At 41.8% G+C, this 11,155-nt stretch overlaps 1 non-coding gene across 1 annotated transcript; it reads right to left on the reverse strand.

Annotated features, from left to right (window-relative positions):
- Positions 1–2,926: 2,926 nt before the first annotated feature.
- trnap-ugg (transfer RNA proline (anticodon UGG)) lies at positions 2,927–3,014 on the reverse strand. Its single transcript is given in 2 exon segments — positions 2,927–2,962; positions 2,979–3,014. It is a non-coding gene; the product is annotated as a tRNA-Pro (tRNA).
- Between the last annotated feature and the right edge of the window lie 8,141 nt (positions 3,015–11,155).

The raw sequence follows: 11,155 nt of genomic DNA on the forward strand, positions 1-11,155 counted from the left end.
AATGTTTTCCCTTTGATGAAGTGATTATTTTTTGTGACATTACTTCACCAACGAGCTGCATCCTTTTCAGTAAAAGGTGAATTTGGCAATGAGGATAAATGTGATTGAATAAAAAAACTAGGGGAAAATGTTTAACACAATAACGACGAAGCTGGGGGCATACTGGATCAGCAGTCCATTGCTTCAACCTGTCAGTCACCTTGTCTCCTATTGACTGCAAAGTCAGACATCCATCCCCTACTTTTTGCATTCAAACAGAAATAATATGCACGAAAATCTACTTCACCACTTGTTTTGCCCGTGCAACCAGATCGACAGTGATGAAAATGTGCCATTAGCTTCTTAAAGCACACAGCCTTCCTTTACTTCAGGTGAGTGACTGTCCGAGATGGTTGGTTTTGAGGCAGAATCAAAACAAAGAATATAAAATTTCACAAAGCGCGATAGCTGACCACTGCCGGACTCGAACCTGCAATCATCTGATAAGATCACAGTTACAATCGAAATCAGACACCTTATCCTTTAGGCCACGCGGCCGCTACCGTCGGTGCATAATTTGTTGTTTTTTATATTGAGAGCAAATTTGGGACAAGGGTTACATCAAGGAGTGGATATCGGAAAACATGAGCATATTTTGAGTAATGAATAGATGCGCTGCGATATGGATGTACACGGACACAGGCAAAGTCAATGTATCTTGAAACACAACAGTTTAACAATTCGGTTATCACAGCTGATAATCACACTCCTTTTTAAATGTACAGGATGATCCGGATAATGAGAAAATACGTTTTAAAGGGGCAATTGATGAACCGGAACTGACAACCATCCCGTTGAAACAGACACCGAATGATCCTGGACAGGAAGCACATCCCTCTTACACAGCTGTAGAATTGCCCTTCACGGACAGCAGTTCCCTTTCAGAAGAATAAAGTGGGATTTCTATCATTCCTGAATGCAATTGTGTTGTGCGTGAATGAGCGCGGTTCGCATGAGCACGCGGGACTGGGACGGTTGTTGAAGCCACAGGTGATAGACAAGCAGGAAAGAGGAAGGGAAATAAAACCAACCCAGACAAAAAGACAATTTAAAACATATATATATTTATTATAATAAGAAAATAAATAAATTTACAATTTTATTGCAAAAAATTGAATTTGATTTGATTGAAATAAATAAATAATTGTTTCTTAATCTATATATTTTTGATTGAACGAAGTCTGTGCGACTGCATGAAATGCACTGGAAATCAGGGTGTGCAGTCAGTAAATTCCCAAACACAGTAAGCCCATGGTGTAAGACAAGCCACGAGGGAAGATGTGGGCAACAAAGGCCATCTTTTAAAGTCGCGAGTGCTTTTCTGCAGAATCAGACAGAAGCTGCGTGTGCTGTGAAAGAGGTCAAATGTAATAGAGCCAATGCAGGCAGAACAGAAAAGCACATTTATTGTGAAAGTTAAAAAGTAGCGAATGTATGTAAATATATGCATATATAAATATTGATACAGAAATTTATATAAACAAAGTCAGTCAGTCAGTCATGTCTTGTCTTGTCTTGATTTGATTTGTATTTGAAAATAAGGGGGAAGGAGCTCATCATGTCACACAGCCCATCCGCAAGCTCTCGCTAAAATCGCTATGTTTCTAACTTATATAATTTGCCTTCTTTCACAGGTGGAATAGCAAAATCCCACAGCAGACTCTTCTCCTGTCAGTCAGTCCCTGAATGCGTGTTGAATCAAATCAGTGTGGCTTCAAGTTGCATGTAATGCATTTTTCCTCCCATGACATGAAATGCACAGTAAGATCGCGCAGAACGTTTCCACGCACTCTCTCACTTACACAAACACACCAACAAACTAAAAATTCTGCACTCTCCAAAGGCAGTTTTTGAAATTTGAAATTTGAAATCCGAGACAGACAGCACATTCCTTTTAAACAGATAGATAATGATCCGATACTGATAGCACACCATTTTGGAGAGACAGAGAATGACCCCGGGCAGACCAGCACATCACCTTAAAAGGGATACAGAAACACAATGAACAAAAACAAAGCATTCTGTAAAACTCAGCAGGCCGTGAACATTCTGTGGATGAATTTCCCGGGCTCACGTTCAGTCAGATGATCATTCCGATATTTTAAGAAAAATGTGAAGTTTACAGATTTTTCCTGGAAAATAGCGCCTGGAAAAATAGGCAGCGAGGAAGGACAAAAGGGAATGCCTGTGATACAGTGGAGCGTAGGAGTGATTGAATAATAAATGGCACAATGCAAAAAGGCAAAGTGAGTGGTAAGCGGGCAATAAAGTAACAAAGGATGGACCAGAGGAGATGTTAGTGTGAACAGCAGAACCATTAGCAGACAATAGGAGCGGTGCTTATGATCCGATACGTTGAACCGAATGTTGAGGCCAGAACACTATAACCTGCCTGGAATGTACGGTTTGAACGCCTTTTAATTAGACCAGGCAGCTTGGCCACCCCGGATCGATTTCCTGCACGGTTTAAATTCGGCAGCCAAGGGACTAAATCCAAAGCCAGCTTCTCACATCTTTTCAGCGCGAGAGAAACAGGACGCACTCATATTCAGGGCAGAGTCTGTTTCACGTTGAATTTGAGATTGACGTTGAATGTATGCTTATCCCTATGGAGGTGAGCTCATGCGTGCAGAAAGGAAGATACACTGATCAAGTATTTGCCGGAATCAAAACGGGGTTTATGTTGTCCAATGAGACGCAGAGCCGAGCACATCTGAGAAACATGAACTTTACTCAGTTCGGTGAGTTTCACTTTGCTCCTGGGAATCTCCAGGATTTTTGGACGCTGTGTGAACAACGGAGTGCAATCACACGTTTTAATTTGAAACAAGTCAGTTTTCTCACATGTCGACCGGCTGAGAAGTCGTTTTTTGACAAAAGGTTGGCAGGGCTCGTCCGGGATTTGAACCCGGGACCTCTCGCATTTCAATTATTATAATCCCAAAGCGAGAATCATACCCCTAGACCAACGAGCCGCCGACAGTGAGGAACGTAGCTCTCAGTTTCTGACGTTAGTTTGCTATTCGTCCCATCGTGCCTGTTTTGACTCTCAGAGACCGATTTCATGAGTCCCCCTCTCCATCGTCCTGCTAATGTTTTCCCTTTGATGAAGTGATTATTTTTTGTGACATTACTTCACCAACGAGCTGCATCCTTTTCAGTAAAAGGTGAATTTGGCAATGAGGATAAATGTGATTGAATAAAAAAACTAGGGGAAAATGTTTAACACAATAACGACGAAGCTGGGGGCATACTGGATCAGCAGTCCATTGCTTCAATCTGTCAGTCACCTTGTCTCCTATTGACTGCAAAGTCAGACATCCATCCCCTACTTTTTGCATTCAAACAGAAATAATATGCACGAAAATCTACTTCACCACTTGTTTTGCCCGTGCAACCAGATCGACAGTGATGAAAATGTGCCATTAGCTTCTTAAAGCACACAGCCTTCCTTTACTTCAGGTGAGTGACTGTCCGAGATGGTTGGTTTTGAGGCAGAATCAAAACAAAGAATATAAAATTTCACAAAGCGCGATAGCTGACCACTGCCGGACTCGAACCTGCAATCATCTGATAAGATCACAGTTACAATCGAAATCAGACACCTTATCCTTTACGCCACGCGGCCGCTACCGTCGGTGCATAATTTGTTGTTTTTTATATTGAGAGCAAATTTGGGACAAGGGTTACATCAAGGAGTGGATATCGGAAAACATGAGCATATTTTGAGTAATGAACAGATGCGCTGCGATATGGATGTACACGGACACAGGCAAAGTCAATGTATCTTGAAACACAACAGTTTAACAATTCGGTTATCACAGCTGATAATCACACTCCTTTTTAAATGTACAGGATGATCCGGATAATGAGAAAATACGTTTTAAAGGGGCAATTGATGAACCGGAACTGACAACCATCCCGTTGAAACAGACACCGAATAATCCTGGACAGGATGCACATCCCTCTTACACAGCTGTAGAATTGCCCTTCATGGACAGCAGTTCCCTTTCAGAAGAATAAATTGGAATTTCTATCATTCCTGAATGCAATTGTGTTGTGCGTGAATGAGCGCGGTTCTCATGAGCACGCGGGACTGGGACGGTTGTTGAAGCTACAGGTGATAGACAAGCAGGAAAGAGGGAGGGAAATAAAACCAACCCAGACAAAAAGACAATTTAAAACATATATATATTTATCATAATAAGAAAATAAATAAATTTACAATTTTATTGCAAAAAATTGAATTTGATTTGATTGAAATAAATAAATAATTGTTTCTTAATCTATATATTTTTGATTGAACGAAGTCTGTGCGACTGCATGAAATGCACTGGAAATCAGGGTGTGCAGTCAGTAAATTCCCAAACACAGTAAGCCCATGGTGTAAGACAAGCCACGAGGGAAGATGTGGGCAACAAAGGCCATCTTTCAAAGTCGCGAGTGCTTTTCTGCAGGATCAGACAGAAGCTGCGTGTGCTGTGAAAGAGGTCAAATGTAATAGAGCCAATGCAGGCAGAACAGAAAAGCACATTTATTGTCAAATTTTAAAAGTAGGGAATGTATGTAAATATATGCATATATAAATATTGATACAGAAATTTATATAAACAAAGTCAGTCAGTCAGTCATGTCTTGTCTTGTCTTGATTTGATTTGTATTTGAAAATAAGGGGGAAGGAGCTCATCATGTCACACAGCCCATCCGCAAGCTCTCGCTAAAATCGCTATGTTTCTAACTTATATAATTTGCCTTCTTTCAAATGTGGAATACAAAAATCCCACAGCTGATTCTTCTCCTGTCAGGCAGTCCCCGAATGCGTGTTGAATCAAATCAGTGTGGCTTCAAGTTGCATGTAATGCATTTTTCCTCCCATGACATGAAATGCACAGTAAGATCGCGCAGAATGTTTGCACGCACTTCCTCGCTTACACAAACACACCAACAAACTAAAAATCCTGCATCCTCCAAAGGCAGTTTTTGAAATTTGAAATTTGAAATCCGGGACCGACAGCACATACCTTTTAAACAGATAGATAATGATCCGATACTGATAGCACACCATTTTGGAGAGACAGAGAATGACCCCGGGCAGACCAGCACATCACCTTAAAAGGGATACAGAAACACAATGAACAAAAACAAAGCATTCTGTAAAACTCAGCAGGCCGTGAACATTCTGTGGATGAATTTCCCGGGCTCACGTTCAGTCAGATGATCATTCCGATATTTTAAGAAAAATGTAAAGTTTACAGATTTTTCCACGGAAATAGCGCCTGGAAAAAAATAGGCAACGAGGAAGGACAAAAGGGAATGCCTGTCATACAGTGGAGCGTAGGAGTGATTGAATAATAAATGGCACAATGCGAAAAGGCAAAGTGGGTGGTAAGCGGGCAATAAAGTAACAAAGGATGGACCAGAGGAGGTGTTAGTGGGAACAGCAGAACCATTAGCAGACAATGGGAGCGGTGCTTATGATCCGATACGTTGAACCGAATGTTGAGGCCAGAACACTATAACCTTCCTGGAATGTCGGGTTTGAAGGCCTTTTCATCAGACCAAGCAGGTTGGCCACCCCGGATTGATTTCCTGTACGGTTTAAATTCGGCAGCAAAGGGACTAAATCCAAAGCCAGATTCTCACATCTTTTCAGCGCGAGAGAAACAGGACGCACTCATATTCAGGGCAGAGTCTGTTTCACGTTGACGTTGAGATTGATGCTGAATGTATGCTCATCCCAATGGAGGTGAGCTCATGCGTGCAGGAAGGATGATATACTGATCAAGTATTGGCCGGAATCAAACCCGTGTTTAGGTTGTCCAATGAGACACAGAGCCGAGTACATCTGAGATACATGAACTTAACTCAGTTCGGTGAGTTTCACTTTGCTCCTGGGAATCTCCAGGATTTTTGGACGCTGTGTGAACAACGGAGTGCAATCACACGTTTTAATTTGAAACATGTCAGTTTTCTCACATGTCGACCGGCTGAGAAGTGTTTTTTTTGACTAAATGTTGGCAGGGCTCGTCTGGGATATGAACCCGGGACCTCTCGCCTTTCAATTATTATAACTCCTAAGCGAGAATCATACCCCTAGACCAACGAGCCGCCGACAGGGAAGGACGTAGCTCTCAGATTCTGACGTTAGTTTGCTATTCGGCCCATCGAGCCTGTGCTGACTCTCAGAGACCAATCACATGAGTCAACCAATCCATCGTCCTGCTAATGTTTTCCCTTTGATGAAGTGATTATTTTTTGAGACATTACTTCCCCAACGACTGCATCCTTGTCAGTAAATGGTGAATTTGGCAATGAGGTTCAATGTATTGACGAAAAAAAACGAGGGGAAAATGTTTAACACAATAACGACGAAGCTGGGGGCATACTGGATCAGCAGTCCATTGCCTGAACCTCTCACTCACCTTGTCTCCTATTTACTACAAAGTCAGACATCCATCCCCTACGTTTTGCATTCAAACAGAAATAATGTGCACGAAAGTCTACTTCACCGTTTGTTTTGCCCGTGCAACCAGATCGACAGTGATGAAAATGTGCCATTAGCTTCTTAAAGCAAACAACCTTCATTTACTTCAGGTAAGTGACTGTCCGAGATGGTTGGTTTTGAGGCAGAATCAAAACAAAGAATATGGCGAGTTTGCTGACCGCTGCAGGACTCGAACTTGCAATCTTCTGATAAGATGACAGTTGCAATCGAAGTCAGACACCTTATCCATTAGACCACGCGGCCGCTACAGTCGGTACCAAATTTGTTGTTTTTTATATTGAGAGCAAATTTGGGACAAGGGTTTTATCAAGGAGTGGATATCGGAAAACATGAGCATATTTTGAGTAATGAAGAGATGCGCTGCGATATGGATGTGCACGGACACAGGCAACGTCAATGTAGCTTGAAACACAACAGTTTAACAATTCGGTTATCACAGCTGATAATCACACTCCTTTTTAAATGTACAGGATGATCCGGATAATGAGAAAATACGTTTTAAAGGGGCAATTGATGAACCGGAACTGACAACCATCCCGTTGACACAGACACCGAATGATCCTGGACAGGAAGCACATCCCTCTTACACAGCTGTAGAATGGCCCTTCACGAACAGCAGTTCCATTTCAGAAGAATAAAGTGGGATTTCTATCATTCCTGAATGCAATTGTGCTGTGCGTGATTGAGCGCGGGTCTCAGGACCACGCAGGACTGGGACGGTTGTTGAAGCCACTGGTGATAGACAGGCAGGAAGGAGGGAGGATAGTAAACTGTTGCTCAACAGCTTCGTTGGTTTGGCATTGCCTTCTCGTCATCTATGCAAAAGTTCGAGCGACCGAATGGAGTTCGACATTTCGTGTAAAACAGGCACAAGAAGCTGAATGGCTTCCTCCTGCCCTTTGCAATTGGTTTGAGGGGTTAATGGACACAATGGCCTCCACCTGTCCGTGTATAACGATTGCTTGCATCTGCTAGTGTGCAAAATACTCAGATGATAATTGGGAAGGACTGCAGCCACTTGTGCAACAGAAAGCGCAGGTACCGCAGCTAGCCTTCTTTGAAGTATTGTTTTGCTGCACAATTCACTATGCAGCCCAAGCCCAAATACTGACTTTGGTGTGAGTGGAACCCACAAATGTTTAATATGCTATGGATTAGAAGTGCCAACGTGCTATCCAGTGCACCACCGAGCCGCCAAATGTTGCATCAATCCAAAATTAAAATAGATGCATAATCTGAGCTAAAAACAGAAAAATCTGCATATACTCAGCAGACGAGGCAAAAACCTGCGAAGAGAGAAACAGAGTGAACTTGTTGGGTCGCAACTGGATCAATCTCTGCCGTCCAAAACGGATGCTCTTTCAGACCCGAATCATCATGTTACTGTTTGAAAGTGATGTTTTGTCATTGACTGATGGAACTTTTCAGCTTGGAAGGAGGCCACTTCGCCCCACTGTGTCCGCAATGTCCGACAAATACCTATCCAACCTGAACCCACTTTCCAGCTCTTCTTGTTCCCATGTAACAAACTATGGTTTCATTTTATTCATTCAAGCATGTGGACATCGCTAGCAAGGATTTAATGGCCTTCTCCTGTTCTTGTGTAACAGACTGGACGGGCTCAATTGCCTTCTACTATTTCTGAGCAACAGGTTCTTTGGTTTGGCATTGCCTTCTCCTCATCTATGCAACAGGTTCGCGCGACCGAATTTGTTGCAGTCATCCTCAGTATTGAATATCCAACTAATTTGGCGTCTTCCGCAAATTGAGAAATTATGTTTTTGATTCCTCGGTCTAAATCTTAAATATAAATTGTAAACAACAGTGGTCCCAGCACAGATCCTTCTGGAACAGAACTAGCCACCATCTGCCACTATGAAAGCTAACTTTTACCCCTACACTCTGCTTTCTGTCTTGAAGCCAGCTAGCTATGCATTTATCTAGTTGTCTCCTGATTCGACATTCTCTGACCTGACTTGCGGTTCTTTTTTTTCCTGTTTAACAATCTAGCAATCCTAGTATTTCTTTTATATATTCTAGCATGTGGATAATGCTAGCAAGGGCAACCATTTTTGCCTTTCCCTAATTGCCCTTGTGAAGGTAATGGTTAGCCATCTTATGCAACTGAGTTTCTTGCTAGGCCATTTCAGAGGGCAGTTCAGAGTCAACCATGTTGCTCGGGATCTGGAGCCCCATTTAGGCCCAGACCAGTAAGGACTGCAGATTTCCTTCACTAAAGGAGACCATCGAACGAGATGGGTGTGTTGCATCAATGGTCAACATTACTAATACTTTTAAAATTCCTGATGTATTTAATTTAATTTAAATTGCTCTATTCTCGCGGTGGGCTATGATTTTCTCGCACTGGATTACTAGTCCAGTGCCATAACCATTATTCTATTATGATTGGCCTCCGCCTGTGTAATGTGCTAGAGGGGCTGAATGACTCCTCCTGTTCCTGTGCAACAGGTTGAGGGATGGAATGTCATCCTCCGAGTCCTATGTAACAGGTTCGAGGGGTTGTTTAGTCTCAACCTGTTCCTGTATAACAGGTCGGTTGGTCTGAAATGCCTCGTCCTAATCCTATGCAACGTGTTCTATTAAGGGGAGAGCAGAGTGGGGTTCGGGATGTGGGGCCGCGCGGAGAGGGGGCGGAGGTCGTGTTGCAGAGAAATCTAGAATGCTAAAGAGAAATGAAAAGGAAACAATGCCGGAAAGTGATTGTTGTATTGTAACCACATTATGTCAAGAAGGGACAGAGCATAGAAACAACAGGGGGCACTAACAAAAAGGATCCTGGTAAGAAAAAAAGCGATAAGATAAATAGGGCTATAGTACAAAATAATGTTACGATTTAAAGTGACAAATCTAAAAGCATTGTATCTGAATGAACGAAGCATCTGTAATAAGGTAGAAGAATTGACAGCTCAAATAGATGTAAACGGATACAATATCGTTGCAATTACAGAGATATGGTTGCACGGTGACCAGGGTTGGGAACTGAATATCAAACAATATCCGGTATTTCGGAAGGACAGGCAGAAAGGAAGAGCGGGTTGTGTGGCATTGTTAGTAAAGGATGAAATCAGCGCAAGAATGAGAAAGTTTAACAGCACGGAAAGTCAAGATGTAGATTCAGTCTGGGTGGCACGAAGGACAACGAAGGGGCAGAAAAGATTGGTGTGAGTTGTCTATAGGCCTCCAAACAGTTGTGGTAGTGTAGAGGATAACATTAACAGGAAATTGGAGATGCATGTAACAAGGGTACTACCATCATCGAAGGTGACTTTAAACTGCATATAAATTAAAGTAATAATAATATGGCCGATTGATTCCTGGCATGTGTATGAGATGTTTTTTTAGCCCAGTATTTTCGGAGCCTATTAGGGAACAGAATATCCTATATTGGGTATTATGTAATGAGAAGTGGTTATTTAGCAATCTTTTTGACCGGGGTCCTTTCGGGAAGAGTGGCAATAATATGATTGAATTCTTTATTAAGATGGAAAGTGAAGTATTCCAATCCGAATCTATGGTCCTAAATCCAAGCAAAGGAAACGATGAATGTATGGGGAATGAATTGGCCGTGCTAGATTGGGAAGAATCAATAAACGTCATGTTGGTGGATGGGCAACAGCTAACATTTCTGGAACGAATGCATGAAGTGCGACAGTTATACTTTCCTTTCTGGTGTAAAAACACAAAAATGATACTGACCCAACCATGGCTAACAAAATAAATTAAGGATAGTATTAAATTCAAAGAAGAGTTATACAAAGTTGCCAGAAAAAGTAGCAAGCCTGAGGATGGTGGACAATTTAGAATTCAGTAAAAATGTGCCAAGAGATTGATTAAGAGGCGAGACATAGAGTATGAGAGTGAACTTGCAAGGAACATAAACACCAACTGTAGTAGATTCTACAAGTTCATAAAAAGGAAAAGATTAGTGAAGGCAAACGTAGGTCCTTTACAGACAGACACGGGAGAATTTATAATATGGAACAAGGAAATGGCAGGACAATTAAATAAATACTTCGTTTCTGTCTTCAAGGACGAGGACACAAGTAACATTCCAGAAATGCTTGCGAACCAAAGGTCTACTGCGCAAGAGGAATTAAAGGAAATGATTATTTGTAAGAAAATAGTGCTGAGGAAACAAATGGGACTGAAGGCCGATTAATCACCAGGGCCTGATGATCTGCATCCAAGAGTACTAAAAGAGATTGCAATGGAAAGAGTGCATGCATTGGTTGACAACTTCCAAAAATCTATAGTTTATGGAACAGTTCCTGCAGACTGGACGGTGGCAAATGTAACCTCACTGTTTAAAAAAGGATGGAGAGAGAAAACAAGGAACTACAGACCGGTTAGCCTAACATGAGCTGCAGGGAAAATGCGAGAGCCTATAATAAAGGATTTTATAACGGCACACTTACATAATATCAAAGGGATTAGAGAAAGTCAACATGAATTAATGAAAAGAAAATCATGTTTGACAAACTGGCGTTTTTTGAGTAAGTAATAATAGAAAACATAAGGTAGAACCAGTGTATATAGTGTATTTGGATTTTCAGAAGGCCTCGGATAAAGTCCCACGTAAGATGTAGTGTG

Source organism: Pristiophorus japonicus, unplaced genomic scaffold (genome assembly GCF_044704955.1).
Source record: "Pristiophorus japonicus isolate sPriJap1 unplaced genomic scaffold, sPriJap1.hap1 HAP1_SCAFFOLD_312, whole genome shotgun sequence".
Taxonomy (NCBI): domain Eukaryota; kingdom Metazoa; phylum Chordata; class Chondrichthyes; family Pristiophoridae; genus Pristiophorus; species Pristiophorus japonicus.